Source organism: Staurois parvus, unplaced genomic scaffold (assembly GCF_062004578.1).
Source record: "Staurois parvus isolate SC_StPar_1 unplaced genomic scaffold, SC_StPar_1.0 ptg000187l, whole genome shotgun sequence".
NCBI classification, from domain to species: domain Eukaryota; kingdom Metazoa; phylum Chordata; class Amphibia; order Anura; family Ranidae; genus Staurois; species Staurois parvus.
In genome coordinates this window covers 2,220,880-2,233,037 of record NW_028317983.1, presented here as the reverse complement: position 1 = coordinate 2,233,037, position 12,158 = coordinate 2,220,880, and the positions used below count along the sequence as shown (strand labels likewise).

Genomic DNA, 12,158 nt, shown 5'->3' with positions numbered 1-12,158 from the left:
ATAATAATGGGACGCTGCCCGCACTGGAAATTGCAACCATACTGGGAATCTCAGTTCCCATGAGGGCTGCGATTTCCCAAGCAGTGCAGGGACTTTTTCTTTGTGTGTCCCGGGACATGGGAGTCCATTCAAATGAATGGGCTCTTGTGCCCGTGCAGATCGCGGCCCGCACGGGTGCACATATGTGAACCAGGGGTTAGACTGCTTGATGGGATTCTTGTTTTCAGATGATTTCTCTGCTATTGCAATTATTCTTTCAGTGCATTGTATTTCAATCCATAGAATTGATTGAAGTTTGCCAGTTGATTGATTGGGCTAATTGTAGGTTGTCTTTATTCTTTTAATCACTTTCAATTGCATTAGCAATCAAATGCTGGTAAAATTGCCCAAAAATTAGCTCCGTATATAGCTTTTGTAGGTAATTAAAATTGTTTGTGTGGCCAAGACAATTCCAACCTCCTGTCATCCACCTCGAATCCCAAATACGATTACATGTAATTGCTATTCACGAAACAATATACTCATTTGTATAGTCAAAACTTTGCAGCTTTAATACAGTTTATTGAAAAGTCAAACTGAAATGAGATCAAAAATGAAACTCTGGCAATTTCCTTAAAAGTGATCAGGTTTTTCTACCATGTTCAATCAGGGAAATTGTGATCTCATCTACTTGCAGTTGATCAAAACCACCAATTCACGTCTACGATTGCTTTGCGATTTTGATGGAAAATTGGATTGAAACTTTAAATTGACATGTGTGCGAGCTTAGGCATTGGGGCATGTGGCAACAACCTACAGTTTTGGAAAGAGAATACATATACTCAGTGGCGGACTGACAACTCATGGGTCCCCCGGGCAATAGGGGATCATGGGGCCCCTGTGTCCTTGCCCACACTCAAAGCACACCCAAAAAAAGCCTATAAAAAAGGTACCGGGACATTTCATGGGGCCCGCTATTGACCCTGGGCCCTCGGGCAGTGCCCTAGTGCTCGAATGGTCAGTCCGCCCCTGCTCTATATTTAAAGCGGTATTAAACCCCAAAGCAAACATTTGATTATATTGCCGGTTCGTACTAATTAATTTTAAAACTAATCAGGGAAAGGCTGCCTACATTCTATGAGTCCCCACAATAAGGCTAGGTTCACATATGTGCGGGTGGTGCGCTGCGTACCCACACACAAATCCGTGCAGCCGCACCACCCACACAGAAGAATATGGACCCATGGGTGGGAGCCATTAATTCTAATGGTACGCCGCCCGCACTGGAAATCGCAACCGCACTGGAAACCAAGGTTCCTGTGCAGGCTGCGGTTTCCAAAGAAGTGCAGGGACTTCTTCCCTGCATGTCCCGGGGCACGGGAGTCCATTCAAATGAATGGGATCTTGTGCCCGTGCAAAATGCGGCCCGCACGGCCGCATATATGTGAACCAGGGGTAAAGTGTTGCTAAACCCACAACAGTAAAATCGGAAGAAAAAAAACCCTCTAGCAATACACACCAAACTGAGCATGTGCAGAGTTCCACAGTGAGTATAACAAGCATGCTTTACTGCATATACAGACTGATTTTACTGTTAAGAGTTTAGTAACACTTTAATGCTAGCAAGGGGTTAATATTTATTTCAGGTACTTGTATAGCTCCGTCAATTTACGCAGCACTTTACATATATATTGTACATTCACATCAGTCCCTAACCCTCAAGGGGTGTACAATCTAAGGTCCCTAACTCACATTCATACATACACATACTAGGGCCAATTTAGAGAGGATCCAATTCACCTACCAGCATGTCTTTGGAGTGTGGGAGGAAGCTGGAGCACCCGGAGGAAACCCACGCAGGCACAGGGAGAACATGCAAACTCTAGGCAGGTGGTGCCGTGGTTGGGATTTGAACCAATGACCCTAGTACTGTGAGGCAGAAGTGCTAACCATTTAGCCACTGTGCTGCCCCACAGTTCTTACAACTTACAGGGTTCTTACAATAATCCACTTTTATTTATGTAAAGCTTTTAACTCAAAGGAAAAACTGTTTGCTGTAACTGCTTATGAAGTGTGAGATGGACTTTGGCTTCAATTTGTTTAGTGTATTTAAATCTGCTAGTACATATTACACTCCCCCACCGACTGAAAATACTTCTGTCAAAAGGTGCCCCCTGTGCTCCTCCATCCAGAGTGGGGGCACCCCAATACAGAAGGTGTGTTACTGGCTAGATCACCAGGTGAAAACATAGAGAAAAAGCCTAAAAAAAAGAGAGCGCATGCAGACACCACATCTACTGACTGGTAAGCTGCAATACATTCCATTTTTGGTTTGGGGATTAATGCTGCTTTAACTAGGAAGTAACAGCTCAGATCCCAACACTGCTAACCAATTATCCTCTGTATTGCCCAGTCAGTTACTATCTAAGGTGTTTGCAAGTGAACTGTTGAGTAAACTCACTAACAGAACAAGTCAGATAAGATCAGTAAGACATAATTGTTGGAATTGTTGGAACCAAACTGAGGCCACTTGAGGATATAATTGGTTCATGTTGTGATGTTGTCCAGTATGAGCTGACATTTCCAAGTACTTGTGAAGGGAAACCGGCACAGCAAGAAATGAGTAGGTTGCTATCGCTGGCTTCTTGAGAATCCTAGCTACTTTACACCTCTCACTCCCAAGACTTTGAGCCGCTAAAGAAAAAAAAAAGTACAGCAAGTGGAGTCCAAACCAGGGGTGGACTGACAACTCATGGGGCCCCCGGGCAATAGGGGATCATGGGGCCCCTGCGTCCTTGCCAAAACTCAAAAAAGCCTATGAAAAAGGTACCAGGGGCATCTCATGGGGCCCCCTACTGACCCCGGGCCCTCGGGCAGTGCCCGAGTTTCCAAATGGTCAGTCCGCCCCTGGTCCAAACAATGGTAGAACCCTCAATCGGTTTCCCGCAGCCCTATAGCAGAAATACCGCTGCAGGGCTGCGCAAAATCACACATATATATATATGATTTTGCATTTCTGGGTAGGGGGCGAGCGCGCCAAACCCACACCACCAGTGGCGGTCTCAGTTGTAGATCACCGGGTCCCGGCCACTGATTCCCCGCTAGTGATTGCCAAGTATCACTGACGGGGGGAGAGACCTGTATGTAAACAATACGGATCTCTCCACTGTCAGCTCCTGCACATTGCTTTGTATCGCTCAGCATAGCAGAGCAATACAAAGCAATGTGCTGACACAGTAAAGCACACACATAGGACACTGTAAGGCTCAGTTCACACTAGCTTTGTCAGCAGGCGTCAGACAGGCATTTGGGAAGCATTTTTTAACGCATCTCAGACGCCTATGAAGATTCTGCATATGGCAGCACACAGTGCTGTTCACACTGAAGCGTTAGCGTCACGTCGTGGCAAAACTGACGCCTCGTGTCAAGTCAGGAGGAGTTGAAGCCTCCCATTCAAGTCTATGGTGTCGCTCCGCGAACGCCTGGCAGGTGTTTGCTGTGCGGTTGCAGAGCGTTAATACCATTTAACTTCATTATAGGCATTTGTGGTGCGGTTTTAACGCTTGGCAAATGCTTGTCAACCGCCTCAAAACCACGCACGGGGCATTTGGAGAGCATTTGAAAAGCATTAAAAACGCTTCCCAAACGCCTGTCTAACGCCTGTCAAACGCTATAGGGGCATTTGGCAAGAGTTAGAAATAAAGTGTGAAGGAGCCCTTAAACAACACACAGTTAACCCTTTGATCGCCCCAGATGTTAACCCCTTCCTGCCCAGTGCCATTAGTACAGTGTCAGTGCTTTTTATTAGGACTGATCACTGTATTAGTGTCACTGGGGATGTCAGTGACAGTCAGTTCCCCCACAGTGTCAGAATGCCCGACGCAGTCCCACTATAAGTCACTGATCACCGCCATTACTAGTATAAAAAAAACAATTCCAGTGTTTATACCGCCATTTATAGACGCTATAACTTTCATGTAAACCAATTAATTTACACGTATTGGGTTTTTTTTTTAGCAAAGACATGTCGCAGAATACATGTTGGCCTAAATTTATGACAAAATTTGATCTTTTACATTTTTTTACTGGACATGTTTTATAACAAAAAGTCAAAAACATTGTTTTCTCAAAATTTTCCGTCTTTTTTTGTTTATATTTTACAAAATAGAAACCGCACAGTTGATCAAATACCACCGAAAAAAAGCTCTATTTGTGGGGAAAAAAAGGACATTAAATTTCATTTGGTTGCAGCGTTGCATGACCGCGCAAATGTTAATGTAACGCAGCGCCGTATCGCAAAAAATGACCTGGTCAGGAAGGGGGGTAAATCCTCTGGAGAGCAAGAGGTTAATCTACATATTTGTTCTAAATCTGTAGTCCAGAATACTAAATCAGATTAAAATCCAGAAAACTAGAATTTTAGAAGCAGTGATGGCAACACATATCTCCATAAAGTGGTCTTCTGAGATTAGGCAAAAAAAATATTTATGCATTGGGTGAACATATAGGCTTGTGACCAGTGTGGAGAGAGGGGGGCACCATCCATTCAGGCCTGCTACTGCCCTGCCTCAGGTGAAACTCTAACCCAAACAATTGTCTTTCTGAGATAACACAGGCAGTTTATTCATCAGTTTGACCATAATTGCTACTTTTGGCTAGGTAGCACTTAGCCTAAGTAGTATTTTTACAACATTGGGCCCAGGACTGCTGTTAGAAACCATGAGGCCCCATATGGCCACCCTGACAGCCCCCCCCCCCCGCCCCATATAAAAATACATACTACTATGATTCAGTTATGAATGACCACAGTGAGTGGTCAGTACCGATCATTCATTGTGTTCAGAAAAGGGAGGGGGTGGTAAATGTGACATATTTACAGGACCCTTCCCCCACTCTTTTTTTTTTTAAATTTAAATATTTATTTATTTTCAAATATGACAATACAAAATCCAATATGGAAATACAAAAAAAATTCTCATAAAACCACTTATTTCATATGATTTTCCTCCCCTTAACCCGCTTCCCAACCTCCCCCCCAGCCCTCTTCAATGGACCCCTGACATCTATCTGAACGTTTATCTCACATCCTCTAGATACAAAGATTTAAAAGAAAGAAGATAAATTACTATATATTTTCTTTTTTGTACTTAATTACAAATTAACTTATTTCCTCTTTGCCTTAAACTCCTCCCAATTCTCCCATTTCATATAATATGCCTCCATCCTATCTTCCTGTATGTAGTATAGTTTCTCCAATCTAGCAATCTGATCCACTCTATTCCTCCAATCCTCTTCCACCGGCACCTCAACTTTACGCCAAAACCTAGGTATCAAACTTTTTGCTGCATTTAAATAGCACAATATACCCATTTCTTTATATTTATTCACTGATATTTTTGTATTATGAAAAAGACAAGTTTCAGGGTCCAATCCAATCTCAGTTCCAGTAATAATCCTAATTTGATTTATAACCTTTCTCCAAAATACTTGTATTTTTGAACATTCCCACGATGTGATACATCGTGCCCAACCCTCCACACCCTCGCCAACACCAAGGTTTTTTCTCCCCACTCATCTTGTGCTCTACCGTCGGTGTAGCATACCACCTTATCAAACATTTGTAGTTCATTTCCACATCACGCATACTGACATTCTCATGTACCAGGCTATATATTTTTTTTTGTGTGTGCTCCTCCCACTCCACCCCTAAATCCCTTTCCCATTTTTCTATATATCTTAATTTTAACTTATCTAATTCAGTGAGGATTTTATATACTTTAGCAATGCTGTGCTTCCCATCACCTCGAACTTCCAAATACTTCTCAAATAAATTCCAATCTTTTCTAGTTCTAAGAGGCTTCGTCAATTTCCCCACAAATTGTTTCAATTGGTTATACCTCCATATATCTATCTTAGTGAAAATCTCTCCCTCTTCCCTTTTCAAATCCTCCAGTGTCTTTAAGTTTACCCCCTCCATTACATCTCTCAACTGAGCATCTTCCTTCCTAATCCATTTTCCTGTCATTTCCTCTTTACCTGGGGGAAAAAACTCTGAATTTCCTTTCCTCACTCTCCATCCTGAAGCATCCTATTGTGTGCTTGGTGGGTAGGAGAGGAGGGAAGCCGAGAGCACTGCAGTGTTAGGGGCACACAGGGGGTCCTGGGCAGCAGGGGGAACGTATAATGCACAAAGAGGGTTATGGGTGCAATTACTGGAACAGATCCTCTGTATGGCTCTCTCCAGTGGGAGGGAGAGGAGAAGAAGCCAGCTTTCAGCTGCTGCTGAGAGAGCCATATCGGGGATCTGTTCCAGTAATTGCACCCATAACCCTCCATGCCAATCACCCTCCATGCCCACATCCAATTCATCCAGCTGCCTGGGCCTCGTACAGGAGGACAGGTGGTACCCCCTTATCCACAGCCCTGATCGGACCATGTCCATGTAATGTGTGCTGAAAGGGCTGCTTGTGGTTTCCACTTACCGGCTTGCCTATAGCAATTTTGCTGCTGCAGGGCGGTTTCTTTGCACAAAATCACATAGATTTATATGATTTCTCATTTCCTGGTAGCTCTGTCATTGGATCCAGAAAATGTCAGTCACTGGGTCCCGGCTAGCGATTTATGGTGATTGCTGAAGCAGCTGACAGAGGAAGAGATAAAAACCAGCTCATCTCCTAGTACAACACAACACAGCACACATTATTCACACTCCCTATCACACAGTTGACCCTTTAATCACCCCAGATGTTAACCCCTTCCTGCCCAGTGTCATTAGTATAGTGTCAGTGGTTTTTATTAGCGTCACTGGCAGTTAGTCAGTTCCCACCAAGTGTCAGTTAGTGTCAAATTGCCCACCGCAGTCACGCTATAAGTCACTGATCACTGCCATTACCTTTAAAAAAAAAAAAAAAAAACTTCCAGTATATATACCGCCATTTGTAGACGCTATAACTTTCACGCAAACCAGTTAATATACACGTATTGGGATTTTTTTTTTGCCAAAGACATAGCAGAATAATTTTTGGCGTAAATTTATGGGAGATTTTTTTTTATGTTCTTAATGGATATGTTTTATAGAAAAAAAGTACAAAACATTTTTTTTTAAACTTTGTCTTTTTTATTTATAGTGCAACAAATAAAAAAACCCAGGGATGATCAAATACCACCAAAAGATAGCTCTATTTGTGTGAAAAAAATGATGCAGCACAGTGGCTAAATGGTTAGGACTTCTGCCTGGCAGTACTAGCGTTGTTGGTTTAAATCCCAACCACAGAACCACCTGCCTGGAGTATGCATGTTCTCCCTGTGCCTGCGTGGGTTTCTTCTGGTTACCCTGGTTTCTTCCTACACTCCAAAGACATGCTGGTAGGTTAATTGGCTCCTGTCTAAATTGTCCCTAGTATGTGTATGTATGAATGTAACCTTTGGGACCTTAGATTGTACACCCCTTGAGGGTTAGGGACTGATGTGATGTACAATGTACAGTATAAGTAAAGCGCTGCGTAAATTGATGGTGCTATATAAGTACCTGAAAAAATAAATCTAAATTTCATTTGTGTCCAGTGGTGCATGACCATGCAAGTGTCAATTAAACGAGCGCAGCGTCGTACAGCAAAAAAATGACCTTGTTATGAAGAGGAGTAAATCTTCCAGAGGGCATGAAGGCTGCAAATTTTAAAATATTAAAAATAACTTTTACATCGACATTAACAATATTAAAGCTTGTTTGAGACTCGGTTGATTAAGTTAACAAATACTTTAACTGGGCAGCTATTGTGTTGATTGACCCCCCAAAGGCAAAAGGCAACACATAAAAATATCCCTGAAATAAAATGATGGAGACACAAAGAATTGTCTAAAAACAAAGGTGTATTCATAGTACGTTTATTACTGAAACTGAAGAATTACATCATGCTGTGGTGGCATAGTTGAGATTTTCTCTTTTTGATGAATCCCCCAAAGACCTATGTTTAGGGATGTAAGCAATGAGGCATTGCAAAGGTTTAACATCCCCTTAGGACACGGACTCGAAAATATTGACCTCTCTCCTTTATAATTGGTGGAATTCCATCTCATGAAGAACATTTCCCTGGTATCAGATCCTGCTCTGTGTGTGTTTCTTGTACACAAGTTACAGAGTTCAGTAATCCTTTGGATTTCATGAAGAAGCTCTCCTCTATTATGTTGAGTGAATGGCTGTGTCAATGGGTTTCCTGCAGGGAGTCTGATGATGGCTCTTCAGATAAGTCCGTGATTCAGGCATCTTTGTATATGGGCTAGGATAAGCTTATCTCCTTGTCATCCTCATGGATTTCTGTGCTTTGGAAAAGGGCTTGAGACACTTCAGCTAATACACATTATCTGAAAAGGGACCATTGAAGATAAGGGGAAGAAGATATTAAGAAGAACACTGCCATTACAAGAAAAAATATATTGTGGAAATAAATACAGGGGACATTGCCCATCTATCAATGGCTAACATCCTGGAAATGCTTGAAGTACACTGGGCTGGTCAAGAGCAAAACCTCCTGGTTGCTAGTAATATTATGTCCTAGAAACGCCTACTTCTAAGCCTGGGATTACACAAATCAGGTATTCCCATCAGGATCTGCTTGCAGTCTAATGCTGGCCATAGATGGATAGCATTTCAAACGAAAATTCTTAGGAAAGGTCATATTAACATTTTCAGAATAGTTATTATTATACAGTATTTATAAAGCGCCAATAGTTCGCTCAGCGCTGTACATTACAAAGGGGGACAGAACATGTGACAGAACAATACCAATACAATGCAAAACATGAGGGGATTGAGGGCCCTGCTCTTTCGAGTTTACAATCTAGGAGGGAGGGGATGGTGGCACAGGAGGAGATAGCTGTGGGGGATGGAGTGGTAGAAAGAGTGGAGGAGGTCGGTCAAGTTAGCAGGGGGTGGGGTAGGCTTCCCTGAAGAGATGGGTTTTCAGGGTGCGCCTAAAGGAGAGGAGAGTAGGTGATAATCTGATGGGTTGGGGCAGGGAGTTCCAGAGAATGGGTGACACCCTGGAGAAGTCCTGGAGGCGGGCATGGGAGGAGGAGACCAGGGAACTAGAGAGAAGGAGGTCTTGTGAGGAGCAGAGTGTGCGTGCTGGGCGGTACTTGGATATTAGGTCAGTGATGTAGTTTGGGGCAGTATGGTGGACAGCTTTGTACGTCAGTGTTAGGCAATCGGAAGTTGTTTGTCGTTCGAAAGATTTAATTTGCTTTTAACATTTGATTTTGGAATGAATGGACTTTCCTGAACCAAAAAACACAACCTATAGAAATTCATTCATTTGAAAAAAAATTTCCATCCTGCTCCTTCGAATTTTCTCATCGCTGTGGTAAAAAATGAATGGTGATTTGACCCCACTAATGAACCTTCTTAGAAAATTATTTTCCCTGGAATTTTTGTTCGAAATCCATCTATGGTCAGCTCCAGGGATGGACTGACAACTCATGGGGCCCCTGTGCAATAGGGGATCATGGGGCCCCTGTGTCCTTGCCCAAACTCAAAAAAGCCTATAAAAAAGGTACCAGGGGCATCTCATGGGGCCCCCTGCTGACCTCGGGCCCTCGGGCAGTGCCTAAGTTTCCAAATGGTCAGTCCTCCCCTGGCTCAGCTCTTGTTTGTATACCCCTAGGCAATTAGAAATTATTGAGGCTCTTGGTCCACTTCTGGTGCAATCTATTACATGCAGAAAGTTTTTGGTCTAAAGCTGGCCATAGATGTTTAGTTTCTTTTTATTCAGCCAACGGGGTAGATGGAGGAATCCCTGGCACAAAAATTAGGTGGATAGAGGATTCCCCCCTGCCAAGATATTGTATTCTGACAGCCGAACCTGGTGCTGTCAGAATACACTGATAAACAGCTACAGCTGGTCAACAAAAGTTTTCCAACTCGTTTGTTTGACCGAAATCAATCTAACAAATTGCCTATATTTCAATCCATCTATGCCCACCTTAACCATTAGCCGCCCGGCCAATGGACGTTTGGTGGCCAGCAAAATACTTCAGCGTTCTGGGTGGACGCCATATGGCGTCCTCCCGGGCATGCGCAGTTTGCGCGCCTGCAGAGCCGCACAGCGGCGCGATCTATCACCGACTGCGTACCTCGGACACGGCCGATGACAGTTCTGAGGAAGGAAGGAATTTTTTTCCCAGCAGGAGCAAATTGGATCATGCTTTGCTGGGTTTTTTTTTCCTTCCTCTGGATCAACTGTGGGTATAGGATTATAACTTTTTTGTTTTTTTTTAATGGTTGAACTGGATGGACTTTTGTCTTTTTTTCAGCCAGACTAACTATGTAACTGTGCTATCCCTTTGGTTGACTGCAGGGGAATGAAGGTTGCAACTCGGCCACCTGGGCATCCACTGGGAGCTGGAGTCCTGCTTAGGTTACCTTGTGGACGATCCAGCTCTGCCTCCCATGCATACCTACTAGCTGGTAACGTAGCTACTTTAGAGATGATAAGCGCAATCTTTTTTCAAGTCTGGCATGGAGTGCTGGCTGTTTTCGTTCTTTTAGCAATAATACAGTGCAATAGTTACCTGTGGTGTTTATGCTCTGGTGCTAGATGAATTTTTCTACTGCCAAAAAAAAAACCTAACAATGCTTTACCATTCCCTTCTCTATAAAGAATAACTTAACAGTACATGCACTTTAAATGGTTTTGTGCTGTGATCTCAGCAGCTTCTCATTTTAATACAGTAATATCCTCGTATTATCAAGTCAGAGATCTTTAAATGTTTTAGTTGAATATTTTTCCAAAGTGAGATTTTTCCAAGCAGGACCAGAATTCTCCGAAATAAAAAAAAAAAAAAAAAAGGAACGTTGGCTTGCTGGAAAGGGGCGTTTAAAGGGCTGCGTGGTCTGTCATTTCAGATCAGACGGATCCTCCCATCTTGTGAAACCAGTTACAGAGTCCTTTTGGACTGTGCGTTTTTCCAGGAAATTTCTGTGGCTACTTTCCCCGTCATCTGCTGAACATCTTCCAAGTGTCTGTAAACTGGCAGCTCTGTTCAGAATGTTTGGCACGCAGGCAGTCAGCGGAGTCTCTGAGGTCGATTAAGTTTATAGCAGACTTTGTGCTGCTCCACTTCAGTGATGTAAAGTCCTGGGAAGGCACTGTGAAAGGAAAAGGAACACTGAGATCAATGGTATTTATTTAGCAGGGTATGTCTTTTAAGTGCCAGTATTTACATGCTACATTTTTTTATCCTGTCAAATAAATAAATAACTTTTTGTCCATATATGTACAACTTCATCGATTCTACAGTTTAAAAAACAAGTAAAATATATTTTTAGAACTGTAAAAGTGTGAATGACCACCCCCTCCATCCGATTCTAATGGCTCTTCCTCTCTACTTTATAATATAATGAATATGAGAAAGGAACTGAGCACTACAGATCTAATGGAAATCTAATAAATCTTTATTAAACATGACAAGCGGTCAGGAGAGCAAGCCAACCCACGTTTCCTATCTTCTTATTTTGCAATTTGTTGTAAACTGTGTACCTCAATTACTGCCATCATCTAAGCCCAGATGAAGGGGAGCGTTGCGCACCCAAATGTGTTGGCCTTTATAATCATACCTATCAATACTTTTCCAACCATTCCTTTGAGGGCTTTTCTAACCACTCTTATTAGGGCTTTTCTAGCCATTCCTATGAGGACTTTTGTGACCATTCCTATCTGGATTTTCCAACCGTTCCTTTGAAGACGTTTCTAACCGTTCCTATCAGGGCTTTTGTAACCATGCCTTTGAGAACTTTTCTAACCATTCCGATCATAGAATTTATAACCATGCCGATCATGGAATTTATAACCATGCCGATCATGGAATTTATAACCATGCCGATCATCGAATTTATAACCATGCCTTTGTGGACTTTTCTATCCATTCCTTTCAGGGATTTTCTAACCATGCCTTTGAGGACTTTGCTATCCATTCCTCTCTGGGCTTTTCTAACCATTCCAATCAGGGATTTTCTAACCATGCTTTTGAGGGCTTTCCTAACCATTCCTATCAGGGCTTTTCAAGCCATTCCTATCAGGACTTTTCTAACCATTTCTCACAAGGCTTTTCTAATCATTCTCTACTCTATCCAAAACTAAAAAATAAAGTTTTGAAGGTAAATATTCAGGTGTAGATCTGTTAGA

At 42.6% G+C, this 12,158-nt stretch overlaps 1 long non-coding RNA gene across 2 annotated transcripts in view; it reads left to right on the top strand.

Annotated features, from left to right (window-relative positions):
* LOC149462024 (uncharacterized) overlaps nucleotides 1-12,158 on the top strand; it is a 389,135-nt gene that overhangs the window by 60,037 nt on the left and 316,940 nt on the right. The window lies entirely within an intron of this gene.